The sequence below is a fragment of the Vicia villosa genome, linkage group LG1 (genome assembly GCF_029867415.1).
Source record: "Vicia villosa cultivar HV-30 ecotype Madison, WI linkage group LG1, Vvil1.0, whole genome shotgun sequence".
NCBI classification, from domain to species: Eukaryota; Viridiplantae; Streptophyta; class Magnoliopsida; order Fabales; family Fabaceae; genus Vicia; species Vicia villosa.
In genome coordinates, this window is record NC_081180.1 from 72,479,413 (window position 1) to 72,490,012 (window position 10,600).

Sequence of the window (10,600 nt, forward strand, 5' to 3'; positions counted from 1 at the left end):
CTGTGTGTAAGAGGGAGAGTGCTTTGTCCTTCCACTATAAGCTGCTCCAAAGGTCAGATGACATAACATCTGTTGGGACATCACAAACCAGCAAATCTGTGAACAAATCCTCTCTTATTGCTGAGCTGAAAGAGACTTGTAAAGAGTTGGACAATAGGAAGATGAAGCTTGAAAAGCTCATTCAAAGACTTGAGCGGTCTGCAGATGATGATCATGCTGGTGGAAGTGATGGTGAAACCAAGGTTGTTAAAATCTCGATTTAAAACCTAAACTCTATAGATTTCACGTTTCTAGATCAGCATTTCGTGTTAAATCGCAGGTAAAAACCTTTTTATGTAAAATCGTATCCCGGAACGATTTTACGTGATTTAAATCGTCTTGAAATCGGTGAAATCGTGTAAAATCATGTAAAATCGTTGGATTTTACTCTTTGACCTTGATTTTACTTTTTTTAGTCAAAATTTATAAATCAAATTTTATATTTTGGCCCATAAAATTTTCTCTATGAATTTTTAATTTTATTCACATTCATATCTTGGTTATAATATTAAAGAATCTTTAACATTTGGAGATGAATTTAATCAAGTCGAATATGAATGTTCTATTGAAGATGATGTTGTAGAAACATTGAACTTTTGTTTAAGTTGAAGATGAAGATGAAAAGATGGATTTAATCAAGTCGAATATGAATGTTCTAATGAAGATGATGTTGTAGAAACATTGAACTTTTGTTTAAGTTGAAGATGAAAATGAAAAGATTTGTTTTTTTTGAACTCAAAAAGCTTATGAAATTATTATTTTTTTTATAATCTTTTATATGTTACATTTTATGATTTGGTGGACAATTTATGTAGTTTGATACAAGTTTGTGAAGATTACGCTTTATTATAATTATATAGTATAATTTCATTTTATAATTAAGTTAAAATTTTAAATAATTAATAAATTTATAATATTATATAAATATACATATGTTGTATATATAAATTTAATATAATTTTAATATGAGGTAAACTCTATGATTTTACGTTTCGATTTTACGTTTCGATTTTACCTAGGTAAAACGAGTCAAGGTAAAAACTCGATTCTGACAACCTTGGGTGAAACTAATGATGAAGAAAATGGTGCTGATAGTGGTGATGATGAAGAGACTGAGGATAATGAGGGTGCTGAAGAGACTGGGAGTAGTGATGCTGGTGAAGAGACTGGTGGCTCTAGTGATGAAGAGGCTGGTGGATCTGACAATTAGCCCTACTTCATTTATGCTATTTTCTCTTTTGACTGACTTGGTGTTTCTCTTTTTGTACTTTTGTTTTGGTTTGGCTTCCTTTTGTGGCTAAAAAGGGGGAGTAATGGATATTTTCTGGTTTCTGGTCTCTTTGACAATGGATATTGGTATTCTGTAACAGATGTTTAAATAGCTGTTTTCTGGTTTTTCTGGTGATTAAACAAGCTGGTTGTTGTTTCCCTTTTGCTACAGAATTTATTTTTCTGTATTCTTGGTGTTGTGATCTGCTGCTTGTGCTCTGATATTATATGGTTACATCTATTCTTGTTTTAGCCAAAAATTTGCCAAAGGGGGAGTTTGTAGATGTTGTTGATTGGCTGTAATTTTTGGTAAAACTCATTGTGATATTATCATGTCAAAACTGATGTCATGACATGCATTCTACTGTAGTGAAATCTTTATTTGTGCAGGCCTTTACCTGATATCAAGGCCGATGTCATGACATCCGTAGCTGTTACATCTTATTCTGTTACTAATTCTGTTTGTGTGATTTGTTAAGATCCTATGCACCTTACTTGGAAATATTGGACTGCGCCTTACTTGGAAATATTAGATTATGATCTGTTTGATCTTTTCAAGGACGTCTTTAATTGCTCTTATTTTGGTTCCTTGATTTGTGGAAATTAGTTTAATTAGGTTAAAGACTAATTTGGATCCAAGGCCCAGCTGCTGCGTTTTGAAGGCTATATATATTATGAAGAAGCTGCAGCCCGTGTACAGTTTTTCTAAGAGAAGTTTTAAGAGGTTTTCGTTATTAGGGTTTTTAAGTTCTAGCTTTCTTGTGAGCCAAACAATCATCATGATGATTGTCTTGGTCTAGTTGTTTTTGTTTGAGTTGTAAGAGGTACTTGAAGCTTTTAAGCAAGAGTATCATTGTACTTGATTGAAGCTTTTAAGCAAGATCAAGTTGTGTCCTTGAAGTGTGTCTTCTATTCATATTCGTTGAGTGTTATTCATCACTGCTGTGATTGAGGGGGAGTGAGTGGAATCTCTGATCTAAGTAGTATTAGGTTGAAGTTGCATTGGGTAGATATTAAGTGAAAGGTGTAATCTTGAACTGTATTACTCTAAATTGATACTACTTATAGTGGACTTCCTCCCTGGCTTGGTAGCCCCCAGATATAGGTGTGTTTGCACCGAACTGGGTTAACAACTCTCTTATGTTGTTTGTTATTTGTTTGTTTCTTTCTTGTTCATTGGTTTAAAATTATTCAGATAGTAGTGTCGTGACATCCTATTCGACATCACGTATCTGACTCCAGAATTTCACATAAACCAGTTTCATGGTACATATCTCAGAATTACATAAAGTAAACAAAGCCATATATTGGCCAACAAAGTCAAAAGGCAATAAGACAGTTCCATAAAAAGCTTCTTAATCAAGACAGTTCCATAGGTTGTGATGGATCACTTCCTGCTCCTTTGAGTTTCTTGGTTTTAAGCACCCTTGTCCTGTCACTTCTTCTCAACTCCAACTTTTTTGCAACTTTTGGTTTTGGTGTCTTCTTTTTCTGCAAATTATAAAACATTAGATATACAATCACATCATCAGTAATGCAGTCAAAATATTAGCATCTATAATAAACTCAACTGGTTTAAGAACTGTTGGAGTAGTAGAAACAATTGCAGGTGGCACATCATCAGCAGGTGCAGTCAAAATATAGTCTAGGGCAGAAACTTGTACATCTTCAACAGGTGCAAATGTAAGTGATGATGTTGCTGCAGTCTGTGCATGTGTATCAGGGCCAGTTTCAAATAGTTTTGGTTGAGATTGACTTGCCTCAAAGGCTGCTGCAAGATCTGCAGCAAGCATTTCAAACTCAGGGTCAACATCAGTTTGTGTTACATTATGTTGAGGTTCAATTCCTGCAGTTTCAGCATTGGTGGCCTGAGTTTGGTCTTGTGTTGAAGCTTCAGCATTAGTAGCCTGACTCTGGCCATTTCCTGCAGTTTCAGCATTGGTAGCCTGAGTTTGGTCATTTGTAGCAGTTTGAGAATTACTTGGATGAGTTTGAACATCAGTCTTCTTTGGCTTTCTCTGTATAAAAAAATTCAGTTAAAAAACATTACACATCAATAATAGCATATGCCAATAATAGACAACATCAGTACCTTTCTTTTTTGAGCCTCAGGATCAACTTCTTTACTTGTACAACTTCTTGCATTATGGCCATGTACACCACACCTTGTGCAGCAGTAGGTTGTTTGTGTCCTCACCTTATTAGGGTCCTCATCAGGTTCCCTCCTCCTTAGCTTCTTTGGCCTTCTAGGTCCTCTCTTATAAGATGGAGGCAACATCTCTTCCATGTCAACCTCTGGCCACATGTCTTGGCCATTAATTGGACGTACACTATAGCTATAACATTTAGCATAAGCAGCTTTGGAATAATAATCATCCACAAAATCCTCGGGCCTTTGGTTCTTAAACCCTAGTGCAGCTACTGCATGTCTACAAGGGATGCCCACTAATTCCCAAAAGTTACAAGTACAAGTTTTTTTAGATGTATCCACAATAAAACTATTCCTGGTATGGATATGTTCAACTTGCCACAAAATGTCACCAGACCAATTTGGTATCCAATTCCCTGCATGTTCCACCTCTTTATCCAACCTTATTCTAGGCCTAGGCATTATCCTATGTTTCCATCTATCAACCCTTTCTCTTAAGCTTGCATTCCTATTCATGAGGTAATTTCTTATCCATTCACACATGGTTAATATTGGTTTATATCTAGCCACTAATATAGTGCTATTAAAAGTCTCAGACACATTATTCATAAGCACATCACATCTAGGATAAAAAGAAAATGCATGATTACACCATGATTTAGTAGGTATGGCTGACAACCACTCCCAAGCCTTAACATCCAGCTCCTTCAATTCTTTCATCTTCACCTCCCAAGCTTGGATATATGTGGCTTTTGCAGCTGCCATCATTAGGTCTCTGATCTGTGTCCCTCCCCCAAACTTCTTTTTGAAATTGGCATATAAATGCCTAAGACAAATTCTGTGTTCAACCCTTTCAAACAGTTCTTCAAAGACAGGTATCAGACCCTGCAAAAAGAAAGGGATGTCATACAAAACAAAATCTACATTTAAGGATGATATCCAAAAAGAAAAACATATTTAGGGATGAGATCTAAAAATGTTTACATTACCTTTTGTTGGTCTGAGATGAAAACCCATCTCTTATCTTGACCAATATCCTCCAAAAGCAATGTAAGAAACCATCTCCATGACTCCTTTGTCTCAGTTTCACATACACCAAATGCTATGGGATAGTCTTGGCTTCAATTTCTTTAATGATGCAACCTAGTTCCTGAACTACCTCTGAGCAATTGCATCCAACTAATTTTCTGGGTTCAGTTGATGTGCTGCGTTCAAGTTCATCATCCCATATGAATAACTTGCAACCTAATCCCAAATTTGAACATTTCCAGAATCTTCTTTTAGGGTTTTCGGTTGAATTTGAAATGAACATCCTCATTGATTTATTGCAACCACAAATTGGGATTTGAGACTCAGTGCAATCACCTATGCTCGATGTTGCCATTGAAAATTTAGAGAAGATGAAGAAATCTGAGATTTGAGGAAGAAGATAGAAGGAGTGTGAGAAAATTACCCCTTTTTGATTTCGTCCTCCTTATAATGGCCACATCACTAGGTTTCCACGTATTAAGCAAAAAATAAATGTAAATCATTTCCACATCAGCAACGTTAGCCCAGTCAGCTTTTTTTTAACAGAATTCTAACCCCAGGGACTAACGCCAACGTGAAAATGAGATACAAGGATTCAAACCAAAAAAAAAGATACAGAGACTAAATTCAAAAACACGCTAACTTACAGGGACCAAGGGACTATTTAAGACTATACACCATTAAGGCCCCAATTGCTTGGGATAGGGTTTGTGATCCTAAAAATGTTGGAGGGTTGAACATAACTTCTCTTATTGAGTGGAATTAAGCCACTATGCTCAAGCTTCTTTGGAACATCCAAGGGAAAAAGGACAAACTTTGGGTTAAATGGCTTGATGCCTACTATGTGAAAGGTAGGGACTTCCAGGGCTGGAGACCACAGCAGGACTGCTCTTGGATCTTGAAGCATATTGTGAAGAGAAGGAATCTCTGTATGTAGCAACCAAACTGGAATGTAACCCTAGGAGAAGAAAAATTTGGAATTGCTAAGCACTACCATAGGCTGAGAGTAGATAAGCAAAAGGTTGATTAAAATGTTGTCTTCTTCAATAATATGGCTAGACCCCGTGCTAAATTCCAACTTTGTATGCTATTTATGGGGAGATTAGCTACTAGAGATAGGCTGCAGAGATTTGGATTGGTTACGGATTCCCCTTGTATCTTCTGTACTGAACCTGAATCTATAGCTCATTTGTATTTTCAATTCAGAACCACACAAAGAATTTGGAATTTTGTTCTTTGGTGGATTGGCTACACGCGTGTGGGGCATGACTGGAATTTAGAGAAAATCTGGCTGATACAGGAAGTGTGAAAGAAAGGCTGGAGACGGCTCCTCCTAAAAATAGCTCTTGCAGAGACAACCTACTTCATTTGGTCTGCAAGAAATGATGTTGTTTTCAACAACAACCCCATGGCTCAAGATATAGTTGCCCAGATAAAGCATATTATTGTCATTCACAGTAGGTAACATAGGGCCCTCATGGATCATATATAGTCTTTGAGCATTAAGTAGTTTTTTTAGCAGTTAATTTGTCTGGTTGTTGGTTTTTAATTCTTGATTGGTTGTCTGGATCCTAAGGGATCGACTGTTCTTTCTATTTTGTGTGGAATAAAATATTTATCTACTAGTATATATACCCGTGCGAGGCACGTTTAAAATTTGTTTGAGTAAAATAAATATTTTAGAATTAATTATAAAATGTTAAAATTTATTTAAATAAAAAAATATTTTATAAATATTTTGGCATTGTTTATAAAATGTTAAATAAATTATAAATTTTTTCTCATTATTAAAGTCATATTTTGTTCTCGTTTTAAATTTTTTCTTCTGCTAGGATTTAATGTATATAATGAACAATTTGTTCTTTTGTTATATAATTGTAAAAAAATTTAAATATAATGAAAAGAGTATTATGTTTTCATTAATAATATTTAGATCAATTTATTTAAATGAAATATTCTAAAAGGCAAAATAAGAATCATAAAACTATCCAATATAACAAACACATTGAATACATTTTCACCAATAAAATGACTGTAGTGCAATTCAATTCATTATATTCAAAAGAATACTTACAAACTTGTAAATAATAAAATAACTTAACTCATACAATATATTATATATCTATTTTACAATTTTTAACTACTATACAATTGATAAATTCTCGCAAGCCTTGATTGCCAATTACTTGCAACATAAAGAAGATAAATATTTTTGTTAAAAAAATCAGAACAATTTGAATAAATTAATAATTTTTAAATTTTAGGCTTAATTGCAACTTTAGTTTCCCCTATTTTGTCTTTTTTTTTATTTTTTTATTTTGATATCTCTTTTTTAAAAATCACTATTTTAGTCCCTTTTTAAGTTTTCTGTGCAATTTCCGTCCCCCTATTTTGCTTTTTTCTGCAAAATTAGTCCATATTCCTGTCTTTTTTTTAATAGAAAACTCAAAAGGGGACCGAAATCGTGGTTTTAAAAATAGAGGGACTAAAATCGAGAAAAATACAAAATAGGGGGACCAAAGTTACAATTAAGCCAAAATTCTATTATTATAACATAATTGATAATCAAAATTGATTTGAAATTAAAGTGAAAATTAAAAGAGGGGGCTGGAGATTGTGTTATTTTGATATGCTTTCATCACCACTACATTACAGAATGGAAACTTGTTCAAGTAGAATGACTACGAATTGAAAGTAATAGTAATAAACAATAAAAAATAGTAATTAGGAATTGATTAAATAATTTATAGCTAACATAAACCAATGAGTATAAATTAATTGATCTAGCAAAATAAAGCAGTGACCCTTTATAATAGAAAAACTCATGTTTGATTAAGCTCTAGAGATTAGAAATATGAGATGAAAAGTCTATATCCAAAAATGATACATGCATTATTTATATCCAAAATGATTAACATCTATTGCCGTGTGTAGTAGAAAAGTTATAGAACTCGTTGTAAGAGGAAAAGTTGCAGACCAATCAACTTAAAATTGTCAAGATTTGTGGACTGTCTAGGTTTCCTTTCAAAATTTTAAATGGTTAAATATTATTAAAAAATTTAGGTATAAAATTTTTAGTACTTTCAAGTTTAGACAGTGGTGAATATAATTCAAATTCTAGTTAGAAATATAATTCTGTGTTGATCATAAATTTATAACATTAATAAACAATAGTAAGAAATCGAAAGCTCAATTGTTATGTTGGGAAACATGGTTGTAAAAGATTCATATTATTGTTAAAAAAAATCATTCACAACATATAGCAAAGTCAGGTTACAAATATAGTGAAGCAAGTACTCAATAGTGAAGCAACCTATCAGAAAAATCAGAAATTAGTTCAATGAAGATAAAATGTAATAAAGAAATATCATAGAGTTCTGGTTATTGTTTTTATCTTAATCCTTTGCTCAGAAGCCACAAATTTATAGAAATCTCTAACTGACATGTTTTTGAAGTTACAACCATTGGCTTTCCAACAATAGGAGTTCTTGTCTTATCAAACACAATGAAATTCACCTGCAAAATTTTAAGTAGCAAGTGAGTTTTCTATTATTGAAATGGTAACTTTATATAACAATTAATGGCTTTCACACTCACCTTGTGTGCAATTTCTACTACATTACCACCTTTGATCAACACACCTTCAGTTGTACCAACTTCAGTACCAACCATGACAGTTGTAGAGTGGCTAGTCCAAGAGCACAAGGGCAACTAGTTTAGAAAATAAAATAATCTCAACCGAGTCAAGGTATTTAGGATCATAACCAAATTTTTGTGATTCGTGCATATCTTTGTGATTGGGGTCTCACTAAACATCAATTTATAATGCTTTGAAGTTTTCAACCAACATGTACTCCTCTAAATTGGTAACCAAATCATATTTGCTTTAGGATTAACTTCAAAAAATAAGCTAAAAAAGTTTATGAAAATATTATAAGCTTTTTTTATAAGGTCTACCAACCAGTTCTCAAAATGATGGCAAAGTATAACTACGAAGCAACAGAAGAATGAAGAAACTATAAAAATTAAGTTTAATGCAACAGTTGGGAGTAGCTTAGCATTGCAAGCCTAACTTGGCTATTTTTAAATCATGAGATAAAGCAAAAGAATGGGGTAGCAAATATACCAAAGCTAGCAATTTATGTAATGGTTTACATGCACATGGAACAACATGAGCGAGCTCTTTGACATTATAAGGAAACCAAATGTATTTTGAATGTATCACACACACCAGTATAGCCTTTATCCAAGTAAAAATACTCTTCGCAACAGGAAAAACCGATACTCCAAAATCTCCTCCACTCATCTGCAGCAAAAAAGTAACACATTTTACAATCAAATCAACCCTTATTCATTTTTGAAAGAATTCAAATGATAGTGATGACAACGATGATGACGATTAAAGCAAAGAGAGACATACCATGAGAACTATTAACTCCTTCTGTAATATGCAATTACATGGGAAAACCGCTTATCTTATAAGTGCTTATGTATAAAATAATACATAAATGTAACAGAGAAACCTTTAATTTCTCTTCCTCTACTTTATTGCTCCCTCAACTAATTCAAGAAGCGTAGCTACCTCAGATGAATCATCGTCGTTCAAGCTTCCAAGGGCTCCTGTTGACAAAGATCCTAGTGGTGACTATATTTTGTCCTCTCGTCCGCGGGCATTAGAATACCGTTGTTGACAGACCCTTTACATAGCAGAATTCAAAACCAAAAGACGAATTAGAAAACAAACAAAACATGTTTATTGAAATCATTAATTATAACTGCATCAGGAAATTTATCAAACAAATGGAAGGCATTAAAGTATTTCCTAATATCTTCATCATCATTCACATATCTTACCTCAAACAATAAGAAAATAATTCACTTAGCATAAATATAATTCACATATCTTTCTTCCAACTAATGAAATCCTAAGAGCATCTTAAAATTTTAGTTTCTTTATAGTTCAAATTTATCAATCAAAATCAACAACAATAATATTCAATAAAGATTAATGAAACATTAGATGTAGGGTGTTGATTGATGATACCTTCATTAGTCCAAGCAAACCATTTAAACCTCCAAGAGCAAAACTTATCATAACAGCCATCCAAAACCTTTATTTAAAATCAACTCTTTGATTACTTTGAAGTTGTCGTAATTATAAATAACAATAGTTTAGAACTTGTTAAAATGAATTTCTTTTATAGAAAATACAATTATAAATGGAAAATTTAAATGAAATCAATCCTAGATCAGGATATAATGCGACAATTAGGGAGAACCAAATGCATTGAAGGGAATCAATCAAATCACACAAAATGACATGAAAAGACAGAAACATAGATGAAAAAGTAAAAGAATCGTTACCACAAGTCCATGAACAGGATCAAAAGCGATGAATTCCTCAACATCACAGTTAGACCAGGAGGTAAGTGGTTTATAAAGCTTGACGAAATTTGAATAATTGCTCATAAATGATAACCGCTCGCCACAAAACTCTATTAGCCTTTCCAAAAAGACTGAGGCGACGATTCTTGAGTGTTACCTTCCATCACCACCGATTCCCCTTCAATTATTTCACTCTGCAGTGAAAAATCAAATTCAATTTAGTATATAAGATTGATGATTGAATCTAAAATCATGACGTGAAATCTGAAATCTAAATTGAAGCGAATACATGCATTAAATTGTATGCTTTGAAATTAAGTGGATGAGATTGATGGTGCATAGATTCAATTAAGAAAAATTAGGATCAAATTGGAGTTTGAAAACAAACCAGTTAGAAGATTAGCTGACGAAGAAGACGAGCACAATAGTTTTGTGAAATTAGTATTTTGCTGTTTAGGGATTAGGGTTAAGAAGGGGACGGTTCTGGTTCGACTTCCTCTGACCTCTTGTTTGTTCCATTGTATATAAATTGGGAGAAGAAGTAACATTGATGAGAAGGGATTGGGAAAAGAAAAATTAGATTGGGGAGGAGAGAAATTAGAATTGAAGAGTTTGTATTAAGAAACCAAATGAATTTGTTGTCTTTGTGTTTTTTTTTTTTGGAGCAACTATGCATCTTTCCAGAGAATATGAACCGACATAGCATTGGTTGTTACAAAAGACTAAGAT

The 10,600-nt window shown here is 33.2% G+C and overlaps 1 long non-coding RNA gene across 1 annotated transcript; it reads right to left on the minus strand.

Annotated features, from left to right (window-relative positions):
- Positions 1–8,686: 8,686 nt before the first annotated feature.
- LOC131609372 (uncharacterized) lies at positions 8,687–10,394 on the minus strand. The gene is made up of 4 exons (XR_009286125.1): positions 10,260–10,394; positions 9,851–10,065; positions 8,907–9,183; positions 8,687–8,792 (listed from the first exon to the last, which is right to left on the minus strand). It is a non-coding gene; the product is annotated as an uncharacterized LOC131609372 (long non-coding RNA).
- Positions 10,395–10,600: the final 206 nt, after the last annotated feature.